The sequence below is a fragment of the Poecilia reticulata genome, linkage group LG16 (genome assembly GCF_000633615.1).
Source record: "Poecilia reticulata strain Guanapo linkage group LG16, Guppy_female_1.0+MT, whole genome shotgun sequence".
Lineage (NCBI taxonomy): Eukaryota > Metazoa > Chordata > Actinopteri > Cyprinodontiformes > Poeciliidae > Poecilia > Poecilia reticulata.
In genome coordinates this window covers 31,790,848-31,803,869 of record NC_024346.1, presented here as the reverse complement: position 1 = coordinate 31,803,869, position 13,022 = coordinate 31,790,848, and the positions used below count along the sequence as shown (strand labels likewise).

Sequence of the window (13,022 nt, the reverse complement as noted above, 5' to 3'; positions counted from 1 at the left end):
CATGGATCCAGTGGCGTCTGTTTAAGAGAAAAAATGACATTTTGCCACCAAAAAGTATGACAGTCATTTGCCACCAGTGTGCTGACTTTTTACTTTCCATAGAACGACTTTAGATTTCACTAGAAATGGTTAGAACATCTAATTTTGCTCTCTGTTTTGTAACCAAGAGAAAATTATGTTGCTTCCTTTCAACAACTGACTGGCAGAGTTCAGCAATAGGTGGGGGAGGAACAGCACTCCATTACTAAATACAAGTAAGAGTAAGTGTAAAAGTCATTCGTAATGACGTGACAAAAGTTTWAAAGGTCAACGTTTTAAACTCCTAGTATACTTTAATAGCAATAACCATCTAATGCTCATACACCAGGTGCTGATATTGAGTAGCCTCCATCTTTCCCTCTGCATTGCATAAGATACATTTCAAATGTTGTTTTTCTCTCTAATTATGAAGAACAGTTCCTGTTAAGAGAATAAAATCATTAACTTCTGGCTCGTTATATTCTCTTGTGCTCCCGGATTCAATGATTCCATGCGTGGAAACAAAAGCCACACAGAGATGACAGCCAAAGCTCCACGTCATACATTTTCAGAGTTCATTCTAACATTTAAAAGTATGAAATCACATTGACAACACAGACACTTCAAACACACTAAAACAGACATTCATTTACCTGAGACAAATGGAAAAGAAGAAGAAAGAAAGAAAAGCAAAGACGTCTTTGGAGAGTTGCAAAAGCAAATCTAATTTTTTACTCCTGTGTACAAGCTTTTATAGTAAAGGCATATTCTTGTCTTTAATTTATTCAAATAAGGCGTATCTTTTCTCATCCAACCAGGAGCTGCCGCGGACCCTCTTAAAAATTAAAAACTCCCTACAATTTGTTTTCAAGATAAAACATCAGTTGTCACCTTTATCTAAACCAGCGGTTCTTAACCTGGGCTCGATCGAACCCCAGTGGTTCGATGAGTTGGTCTCGGAGGTTCGGCGGAGCCTCTGCCGCGGAGGTAAAGACACACTTGTGTAAAGTCGTGATGACGCCCCGCTTTGCCATCACTTACTGCAGAGGATCACGTTACTTAGCCAATCAGTGCTGCAGAGGAGCACTGATTGAAGGAGTTCCACTCAGCATGGATTTGAACTTGTGTCTTTAATTACTTCAGCAAAATCTGCTCTTTAGTCGCATCTTTTCGGGTTTGCTGCTGCCTCTAGTGGCGTCGGGGTGGTAACACAACTAATATAATTACGTTACTAAATCAGAATACCGCAAAGTCTTTATTATTTATTATTAATTTTTCATTCTTTTAAGAATGTAGAGCTAATTAAATGATCTAAACAAGACCTTAAAGTGATTTCAGTTTGTCTCGATGGCCAACCTGTTGAAACTGTGGCAAATTTTAAATACCTTGGGTCGTTCCTGGACAGTCAGCTCAACTGTGCTGAAAACACTGACTATATTTTGAAGAATTGTTCTCAGAGACTCTACCTTTTAAGAAGACTTAGTGATCTTGGGCTGACTAGAGTCTAGTTGGGTCACCCCTATGTCTTAAATTTGGGGAGGAGGGATCATATTTTATTTATCACTACAGAAGGGTTCAGTGAATGCGCATATGACACTGGTGGGTTCGGTACCTCAAAAAAGGTTAAGAACCACTGATCTAAACAAAGTGTGGAAGCAGAGCTTCTCCTCCACTGGCCTGAACTCATGCTGTTTTATGGGTTTTCACAGATCAGTGTGAAGCTGGAACTTCTCCTGATTGTTTCCCACACAGACAAAAGGCAGATCAAAAGATCTAGTAGGCAATCTGCTGTAACTACAAGTAACATAGGGCAGAATAAGATATTAATCCGAAAACTATAATTAGGCTATTTCAATCAAGACATGTTGCTAAGTTTTAAAACTAGCATATTTTACATTTATTTTCTTAACATTCCTCAGAAAGGAATGATAAAAATGTCCACCACCACTCTGATATATTGGAAACCCGAGGGCACCTAAAAATGTGAAGTTAGAAAGAATCTGAAGTAAGGCTCAGTTTGGCTTCAAACTCTTCCAGCCTATTGAGACGAAGTTGTCTTGAGTTTCCCAGTTGTAATATTTTGCACATTTTTACATAATGCTGTATAAACCACAAATTGTCTCACTCAGCTCACCGGCTAAGTTCCTCTTAGCTCGGAGTTGTCTAATTCAACTCAGCAGGGAGGAGGGTCCTTTGATTTCTTTTTTTTTTTTTTCTCTTTTTTTGTTGGGGGGGTTGCACAAACTTGACCAGATTAAATGGAGCCGGTCCAGGCCGTGTGGACGGGTGGCTCCCAGCCATCTTCTCATTTGTGTTTCTCATTGTCGGTCGCAACTCTCCTCCATTTTTGTTCTCTCCCCTTCCCTTTGTTTGCCTTGCGCTTCTGCTCAGGATCTGGCCAACGATTGATAAGACCCAATCCCTGACAATGCCTGGCACACGGCACGGGATCAGTGGCTGCGGCGCTCGAGCATTGTGGAGCCTGCGTGTCTGTTCTGGCTTCAGGAGAGAGGTGGAATGCAGCTCACGTCATTGTTTATCTACCTTTCCACTTCCAGATGGCACTCGGCAGAAAGAATGTGCTTCTTGACAAGCTCCGTCTTTATCTCTCGCTTTCCTCCATCCACCCATCCCTTTCTCCATCTCTCCTGTGGTTCTCTCTGGTCTGCAGATCTGCTTTCATGTCCAGAATGTGCAGTGTGAGGTGAGGCGAAGGGAGCCAAGAAGGCAGATTGGAACGTGAGAGGGGAGCCCTTGAAAGTCAGGTGGTACTTTCTGATTGTTTGGAAAAAGTTGATGGTGGTGGGGGGGAGGAAATATAATCTRTCTGATATCCTCCTATAAAATTGCAGCATTTGCTTAGTATCTTACGAATTTATTCACACCCCTTGACCTTTTTCACTTTTTGTCACATCACAGCCCACAAACTTCTGTATATTTTTGAGAGGTTATATGTGGAAGGAGAGGGAAAAAAAAGATGAATGTTAAAATTTTTAGAAATAAAAATCTGAAAATTGTGGCATTCATACCTCCTAATTACAACCTGTGAGATGTCACCTAATATGTTTAGACTCTGATTTATTCTTCCAAGTTGCAAATGCTGGCATTGAAATCATACAAAGTATCAGAAACACCTCTACTTATACTTGTTTTCCTTTGACTCAGGTCAGTAAATCATACAAATCGTGCCTCAGATAACAATCAAGTCGCCCAGCCCCATGTTGTCTTGGTCGCCTGGATTGATGGACGGTCAATTCCAGCAGCCAGAGATAATCACAGCGTGTCAGCCGCCACCGATCCAAACTCTTATCTGTGTCTGCCCACTGCCTGCATGCCACAAATGACCACAGGAACGTGCATTTTCGCATCATTGTTTCAAATCCCCTGGGGAAGGGAAAGGGAACATCTTTGTGTGTGCTAAACTTTGTGGAACTGCTTCCTTCACATGGAGTTTACCATCACTACAGGACTATTTATGTCTTATTCTCCTTCCTACAWTGTAGGATATTCTCTTATCTGCATTGTCTGGTGATTAGCTGTTTGCAGTGTCAATACCTTCAAATTGGATTGGAGCAATGTCCCGTGGTACCGTGTGAGACTTTTTAGTCCCTCTGCATTAACCATCAAGAATGTTAACAAATCAGATTATCTCTCTTGAATGTTTGTCTCAACAATAGACTTTGACGAAAAGTCTTGCTTCTCGCTTCCACTGTGCAGCCCAAGGGGCTTTGGAGGGGCAGCTTTCCCCCCAAATGAGCTGCACTAATTGCGGCCTAATGGCGAGCTGTTACAGCCCAGAGTGGTAAAAAGCAGTCGGTCGGTGAGGCTCGCTGCTTTTCCTGTGCGGGCTGATTACGCTGTCCAGTTAATGCACCCTCCTCAGATACAAATGGAGGGTGGTTATTGCATGAGCAGAGACAGTCAGCCTGTCAAAATCACCCTCTCTGCCAGACGAGAGAGATAAAGAGAGAGGGAATATATTCTGGAGAGCCAATTTCACTGAGGGGACACAAGTGCGGTGGTGCAATTATGAAGTATAGCTTTTTGTTCCTATAATGACCTTCTATCCACAGTCCGTATAKATAGATATAAAACCAGTATAAATGGTCTGGTTACTGGTCCGGTGTCCAGCATAAATCTGAACCCGATGGCGTCCTACCCAAAGTACTCCACTGTGAAAGCTTGTGTCTTGCTGGCTCAGAAACTGTTGTTTCTGGGTATCTGAAACGGTAAAGCACGTTGTCTTCGAGTTGTTTTTGCTCCTGTTAGCCATTTCCAGTTTGTGTGGGAGTACACGCCTGTGTGCCTCCGCTCCAGTTCTTCAGAAGCAAATGGGGGAACTCTCATATGGGCTGTTTTTCCTCTTGCTATAATTAATCACCAGAGAACCACATGATTGTTTCAGCTTAAGATGCATTTTCTTTTAAAAATATGTCCCCCACTCAGCATAACATTTGCTGCGAGTCACAGACGAATGCCCTGCGAAACATGGCCTCAGCACTGCTGCCAGTTGTGTACAGCACCCACAGTCGCTGCTGTACTGCTTACTATGCATCCGTCTGGGTAAACACTCTGAGACACGTTGCCAGCCAGCTGTGTTATCAGCTCTTGAGCAAAAGTTTGAGGTGAAGTAAAAACGCAGGGTCAGAAACTGATGAACTCTGTCTTTGCGCTCTTGATTTGGGAAACAGATTTTTGTTGGAAGAAAAACACCTCTACACTTTGAAACGTCCTGGTGCTAAATGCATACGCAGGCTTCTGAAATACAGCTTTTGGTAAAATAAATAAATAAATAAATCCTACTGGCTAAGTTTTTCTGCCTTTTTTTGTTTCGTTTTTTTCACCATCAATGTTTAAAATATTTCATTAGGTTTGGCTTCTGTCATAGAAAGTAATCTATAATTATGAAATAGCTTGGAAAAAGTGTTTTGTTAAAATCTGGATTAAGTTGATGCCATCTGGATTCTGTTTACCAATTATAGGAGTTTTGATGTTAATAGGCTCCACTGATTTTATTTAAGGGTACCGGATTTAAAGGAGCAGAGTAGAAATGAACTCTAGACAGGTTTTGTTTTTGTTTTGTTTTCACTTGCATTAATTAAAAAAAATAAGAAAACTTACTGTTTTCACTACACAGATATGCACATTTTGTAAAATCAAGATAGCACATTAAGTTTGTAGTTATTGGACAAACTAGAGGAAAAAAAGGTTCAAATGTTATTTTGCAAAATGCTGTATTTATGCAGAATCACTTATCTATTCCACGTGTGGGTATGTATGACTAAACATCAAAACCACAATTTATTACATGATTTTCGGAAATGTTCTGTATCCAGCAGAAATCCAGATATAAGCAATCAATCTAAATTTGTGTAAAGTACGGAGGAACTCTTCTTTGCCTCACTGCACATGCAAACTCTGCAGATCTTGCATAATTAAATCTGAATGTAGCTAGCATCAAATTGCCCTGAATAATTTTGTTATAAATCAATGCTTTAATTGAAAACTCACGTTTTATTGGCTATTTTTGCGGAAATGAGGCTTTTTTCCGAGTCAGTTCGCAGAAACCTGTTGTATTAAACTGAAGTACCGGGTCCCATTCTGTCTCATGATAACTTTTTTTTTTTTCTTTCTTAGTTGGTTTTTACACAAAGCAAATATGTTTCAATTACAAAGTTACAGAATTGTGTAACTGAAACATATCAATCAGTAGGCTGGCAATTTTATACCAAGAGTTGCAAAAGGGTTTACTCCCCAGGGTATTATAAACCTAGCGAGCCACCAGGCTTTACTTGTGACCCCACCAGGCTTAGCATTGCTTATTTAAGTTTTTTTTTTAATGTTTGCATTTTTTAAGACTTTCTAGTTGGTGTTCAGATATTATTATATATCGTCCAATAACACATAATTATCAAGTGATATTTTCAAATTTCCTGTCAACTTTAAACATTTTTTAAATCAAAAACACAATGGGCCGCTGGATGAATGCCCGCCGAGCCCCCCAACCACCAGGCTTAGCAAGTTTTCTGAGGGAAACCTTGCTCCCATTGAGCATTTTCAAATTGTCATTATCCAAACACAAACTTCAACGTGATTYTTACTGGGGGTTTGCGTGTTGGACAAACACAACGTGGAGCTCAACTCTGAAGAAGAAAAACGAGGGTACATAGTTTTAGAACTATTTTTTTAAGTACCGTGTTTTCCGCACTATAAGGCGCACTGGATTATAAGCCACATCTTCAATGAATGGCCTATTTTAAAACTTTTTTCATATAAGGCGCACCGCATTATAAGGCGCATAAAATAGACGCTACAGTAGAGGCTGCAGTTACGTTATGCATCTGTAACCGGGTTCTGCTTCACTCACACGCGCACAGCATGTTTGTAGYGAACGTGGTGCTAAATAACCTGCAGACGACCTGATTCTAGACGATCAGTAGGTAGATAGGTCAGTCAAACTTTATTAATAGATTACAAACCAGCGTTCTGACAACTATCCCAGCATGCACCGCACGCTTCTTCTTCTACGAAAATGAAGTCGCCGGCTGCTTACCGTAGTTGCTAGACCTGCTTTGGCTCAATATTGGTCCATATATAAGGAGCACCGGATTATAAGGCGCACTGTCAGCTTTTGGGGAAATTGACGGTTTTTAGGTGCGCCTTATAGTGCGGAAAATACGGTAAATATATAGTCAACCACCTCTAMTCTGATGCCSTTAAAAAATGTCTGTAATCTAATTAGTGAAGAGGGAATCTGTGTAAATTAATCTCAGGATAAATACTTTTGCAATGCTTTAACAGAGTGACCCAATAACTTACTTCCATCAGAGATGTTCCCATTTTTATCATGTGGAGCAAGTGCATCTCCAGGGTAAAGCGGCTCTTAATTTAAGTTTGGATGAAGGAAGTCACTGAACACGCTGTGGCATCCAACAGTTGGCGAAGGGAAGCCCTCATCCCTTCGGTACCAGCTCACAGCTATGCCTGAGTCCACTTTCCTATTACCGTGATTGCCTGCAAAAAAAAAAAGAAATGAAAGTGGCGGGACGCTGAGCGCGTTCACTCTGCCAGACAGCTTCATAAAACGGCTACTGATGATTCCCACTGGGGCCCTCATCAGCGGCAGAGCGCGGTGAAGCGCCCGAGGACTCTGCTCTCGGAAGTTGCTACGGCGCTCCTGCCTACGGAGGTGCGATAGTGAGAGGGGAGGGTTGGAAAACAAGATGGCTGCTAAGCAATTGCATCTCTTCAATGGCTCGTAGGGAGGTCATCCAGGAAGTAATGAGGTGAAGCGCCGCAGTCGAGCAGGAACTGTCAATCACCTCGGAGATCGTTGGGTTATAATGAGCGCCTGTTGTGAGTAAGCACCTACATAACTTGGCAGCTCAGTTGAATGTAGACCACCTTTTAGCCTCTTTCAGCATCTGCCTCTCTTGCTCTAATCCCTTTCATCCTTCATCCTCACCTCCCTCCCTCCCACTCCCGTCTCCCCTGCTCATTGAGAACTAGACAAGTAAAGCTAGCCGTGGACCATTTCCCAAGCATAATCCAACATCTGTCTTCCTCATGTCTCCTACTTTGGCATGAAAACATTCCCTCCCTCCCTGCATCTTATCTCCCTCCTCGCTCCCTCCCCTTTCTCTGGTAGCCGTCACAGCCTCTGAACGATTTCCTCTCACAGGGAGCTTTCTCAGAGTCATTGTGGCAGTGTCAAACCAGCCTCCTATTTAAGCTCATTAAATCTTTCCAAGAGAATGGGAAATCAATGGTCCGTACCGGTGCGCAAGAACTTTTCTCTTAATTTAATTTCTTCTCCCCCACATATCTGTTTGCATATCTTCTCTCGTTCTCCCGTCATTTGCGTCTGCTCTCCCCGTCTTGTCATTCTCCTTTAAGTGGTGGAGTGGAGAAGGCCAAAAATGGTTGCCTTCAGAAGCCATTTCAGAGCCCTGTTTGTGATGGAAACCATGGTGAGAGGCTGTCCAGACCGTTCACTGTTGTTTAGCGCCCACCAGTCGCAGCAGAATTCACTTGAAAGTTTTCGGCGTGCGGACCAGAGCCTTTCTAGTTTGGGCTTTTTTTTCAGCCTTGGTGTTAGGAAGCAGCTTCAGAGCAGCACAGACTCTACCGGTACAAACATGTGCAGCATGTAGCAAGCTGATGTTTTACACTTGAAAATATTCCCTCCTGCTTCCTTACTTCCCATTTCACCCCATCTCTGTTGCTCCTACGGATTCTAACAGCCATTTCATTTGATTCATATTTTAAGACTTTATGCCCCGTTTCATTGATTAAATGATCTGTCTGTCTGTTTCAGTTTTCCATTAATCCAACCACTTGTCTGCCCGATTTTTTTTTTGTCACGAAAACACATTTTGCTGGACGATAAATTGTCCTAGAGCTTATTGCGATAAACGATAATATTGTTTTGAGACCATTTTCAAKTAATGCTAATGAAGGCAAGAACACATTCTCAGGGATCAATAAACATTACATTTTATTGAATGTTTAAATACTGGAACTGGAAGACAAATAAAAATGTAGTTTATTTTCATTTGTCATGCGATCRATCGGTGCATCTCTTAATAAGTTGCTCAAAATGACAATAATAAACAAAACATATAAGGAAATAATTTTGTTTACAGAGACTTCATTTGAAATATCCAAAAATGAATAATAAAAACAACAACAAATGAAATTAATTATGAAGTCTCTGTAAACAAAATTGTCTTTCAAAAAAGACCAGAGCACCAGACTGCCGACTTTTATCATGCAGTTTTTGGTAAAATGAGAAAAACGATAAATCAAATGAAAATTGTTGCATTTGCTTTAATCTATCATGTAATTAATTGATTTATTGTTTATTGTGACAGRCCTACCATTCACACATCCAGCTATTTGTTTATCCATGTATCCTACCATTAGACCATCAATTTGTCAGTCGTCGATCAATTCTTGCCTGTCTGTCCGTTCGTCTTTCAAATTATTTATCTATACATTCATCCATCTAACGGATGAATGGATGTGGATTTTTCGTCTGTGTTTAATGCACTTGACCACCATCTATCCATCCTTTGTTTTTTGTTCCTCTCCTTACCCTTATTTAAACTCTGGCCTTTGTAGAGAAGGACACCTGGGCATCAAAGTAAACTTCTGTATATAAACTATAGTATTTTGACATAAGAACGGTATATAAATCCAGTATACATGTGTCTGTGTGTGTTTGCCTGTGAGTACATGTCTGGCAGGGCTTTGTGCTGTTTGAAACCATGCCTTGGGACGAGGCCCACACCTTCTCTGGAGCTCCTGTAATTGCTCTTTTGGGGCCCTGTCTCTGGCTCTGAGCCTGTCGCCATCACTCCTCCTGTCATCTTTTTTTTCCTGCCCTCCCTTTCTGTCTTCTTTCCCTGCATGGCTCATTATGGCTGATCCCCACCTGCCCAGTTGGGGAATTCTCCTTTATACACATACACACTCACGTTCAGTCATACATACAGTCAGAACCACTCAGCGGTTTTCAGAGCTGCCTGTCGCTCGGCTGGTTTGTGTACTATCTGCTACAAAACAGCTTTGCTAATAGCGTTTGACCGAGAAATGGAAACAATAGGGCCATAAAAAAAAAAGTTCCCACCTCCTGCTGGTGCAAACAGAGAATTTCTCATTTCGTTTGTGGCTGTTAGGGCACGATTTTTCATCAAACTCCAGCCCTTCTACTGCAGCTTTTGCCTTTGTAGGCATTAGCCTCAGCCACAGGCCCTTAACCACAGGCTTCGTTTCTATTTTGAATCCAGCCTTCCTTCTGCCATGTCACCCGGCAGCCCTTTCCATGCCTATTCCCAGGGTAGTGGGCTTCGTTTGAGCGATAATGGATGTGGCCAGTTGCAGCTGCTCGGCAAGCAGGCACTATCACAGGACTTATCTAAGGACCTGAGAGTGGCCTGTGATGAATGGCTCGGAGCTGTGTGTCTTCTCCGATCAATAAGCCACTAGCACCCAGATGAGCTAGATCCCTCTTCGTTGGCGCTCTCTCCATTCCCCCCACCTCATTTACTCATACATGCTCCCCCCCTCATAATCTCCCACCATGTTTGCGAACTTTTCCCTCCAATTCTTGCTCCGACTTGGGCCATTGATCTTTTATCCTGGGCTTGTTTTAAATAAAGGCCTGGTATCTCCTCCACCCGAGCATAAAAACGTTCTGACAGTAGTTATTACTATTCTGGTAGCCCACCTTATAAACATTTTTTTTAGCTAGGTCAAAGCCCTGTAATCAGAAGGAACACTGGTATGAAGCACCCCACTCCTACGGCACCTCTGAGGTTTCCACAGTAAATRTGACGCAGGCACAAGTCCCATGTGGATTTCTGCTTTCGTAAGGGAGAAAAACATTTGTATATGACTAACTGTTGCCGAGCCTTGCGTATCCCATATGGCCACAAACTGCTCCACCTACTCTGAAATGACACGAGATGCTTTGGCTTTTTATAAGTGTCGTGCAAACTTGTATGAGGTCTCCTCAGACCACTACCCTGAGTAAATTCATTCCTGCTGCAGAACCCTAAAGTATACAATGCTGGTAAATGAATGCATGCACTTATTATTATTATTGATTTAAATGGGATATTAATGTGCTTTTAATTATGCATTTTACCTGTTTTGGTGATGAAGAAATTATATGACTTGAGCCATATAATGTGTGTTCCCTATTCCATCCCAGGTTTGAAATCTCACAAAAAGGGGCAATAGTATGCGAAATCAACTTTTTTGAGCTTTAAATTGTGTTATGTTATGACCTCCTTAAAAACATAGCTGGAGTGTTGCCTTGATTCTTTAATGCACGTTTGAGCAAACCATTCAGATGTTCAAAACGCTTGGTGGAACAGAGCACTGCCTTCGAGGACGAAGCTCCTCCTTGCTGCTGCAGCTTCCGAGCTATCACCTGATAGAGCAGCATACCCCCGCTGCTCCCTCACTCAGCTCCTTCAGACTAACCTGGAGCAATTGRCAAACAGCTGGTGGAACTGTGAATCAGTAGAGATCAATTTACGAGCTACATCTCGGTGCAATGCTGGTAAAAACGTCGTTAAAGGGTTAATAAAGGAGCCACGTTGTGATGACATACTGAAAACGGAGTGTCTTAACTAAAATCCAATCCAAAATGGCACTATGTTCCTGGAAAATACATAATACTGCCCTTTAATAAATACAGTATATTCACACAGATTACATTTCTGATAAGTATTCCATAGTAAACATCAGAGCTGCTTCCAGCTTTCTACAGCCATAAGCAAGCTACTGATATAAATCTGGCTGCATACTATTCTTTTAATCATAATTGGTGGAGCACATTTATATTTGGTTCATGTCCTGGGACTAAGCTTTTAAGCAAAGTCCATAAATTGTCAAAACATTTGAGGCTGGAGCCATTCCAGGAGGTTAATGTTGGTCTGCTTTATCCAATCCAAAACCAGTTTTAATGTGTGTTTGGGATTGTTGTCCTGATGGTACGTATCTGAGCTCTATAATAATCTGGAGGATGCATCCGTCTGGTCGATCCACAGGAAAGTGACGCTTACATCATCATAGACTTGAGAGGTTGCTGACCAGTAGTCTAAAACTTACTGTAAAAGGCCAGACGAGAGAAAATGGTGACCAATTTGGACATAATAAGAGTCTTTGAAGATCAAAGTAAAGCCGTAAAACATGAACTCATTGTGTGCTGCTGTTTACTTCCAGGTGTAGTAGTGAATTGCAATAGTGAAGTGGATGAGTTGTAGGCACCTAAACTCAACAAACAGATGGTTGATCCAAGTTGGCGTCTGTACAAGACGATGATCCTGAGGCCTGCTCCATGTTGGCCTCAAATGTAACTGTGCTGAAAATGCATAACCTTTGCTTAAAAGCTAAATCTCTGGCAGGAACCCAAACGGTTTGATTGAGCTCTACTATTTCGAAGAAAAGCTATATTCAGATATACAACCAGAATTGAGCCAGAATGCAACTAAATATCAGTGAGGTGTATTTTATTTTTTCATAATGGAGGAAAAAAAAAAATCATTGAAAGTCCTCTAAAGGTCAAAACTAATCACCTTCATGCTGATGTGTGAAAGTAAACTTGTGATTGACAGCGCGGGGCTGGCTTTTGATCTGCATTTTCTTCAGTTTCTGAGGAATTGCCGATCAAAAGAGCAGAACAGAAACTCTTTTTCCTTCCATCCTCTAGGGACTCGTAGTAGTGCATCCTCCCCTCTTCCCTCTCATCTCGGTCTCCTCCCGTCCCGTCCCGCTCCTCTCCTCTCCCCCTGTAACTCTAATCTTCCCTCTGATCCGCTGTTGTCTCTGTCATGAAGAGCAGAATCTCAGCCTGATAATTGCATGTCTGCCGGCCACCACACCTGTTGCTGTCACTGCAGCTGTGTTTTAGGGTTGGGGGTGTGGCGTTGCCCTCTGGCCTCTGTAGCTCCAACTCTCACCTCCACCGCCTTTGCTGCAGGTGTAAACCCTCATGGACGTGGGGAGTGTGACTTTTGAGGTGGGTGGGTACATGCGGAGTTGAGTCCATTTCCCACACTTGATTGTGTTCAGCTGTAACCTTCAGTCCCACCTTAAGCATAAGGTGTAGACGCGTCTTCTCAAACCGTCGCCAGTAACGACAGTCTCCCCTCTCACCTTCTAATCCTCCCCTCTTTCTTCCCCCTCCAGAGCCCGAGCCCTTAATGAAGCCGGGGGTCAGCGGCAGTGTGTGGCTAATTGGCCAAGTTCGCCCGGGGCTGCGGCTACCTGTGATTGAAGTGTCCAGCGAGCGCACACTGTGCAGCCGCCGCTGCACCCTACTCTGTTCCACTCCAGCAGCCAAGACGCACCCAGCACCCCTGTCGGCCTCTCTCTAGTGAGTAGCAACCCAAGGTCGTTTTATTTTCACTTATCCTCTCATTTACTTGCACCACTTTGCTATATTCTTTTACTTTTTTTTTTTCTGAGCAAAGAAAAATTCATCGGAGTCT

General features: G+C 42.4%; 1 protein-coding gene across 2 annotated transcripts in view; it reads left to right on the top strand.

Moving 5' to 3' along the window:
- Positions 1-13,022, top strand: part of plxnb2b (plexin b2b) — a 160,126-nt gene that overhangs the window by 23,538 nt on the left and 123,566 nt on the right. The window contains exon 2 of one of the 2 annotated variants that reach the window (XM_008432784.2): positions 12,721-12,907. The gene's annotated coding sequence lies outside the window, so the exon portion shown is untranslated. Of the gene's footprint in view, positions 1-12,720; positions 12,925-13,022 lie in introns of both variants that reach the window. The other variant, XM_008432785.2, reaches the window with a different exon arrangement.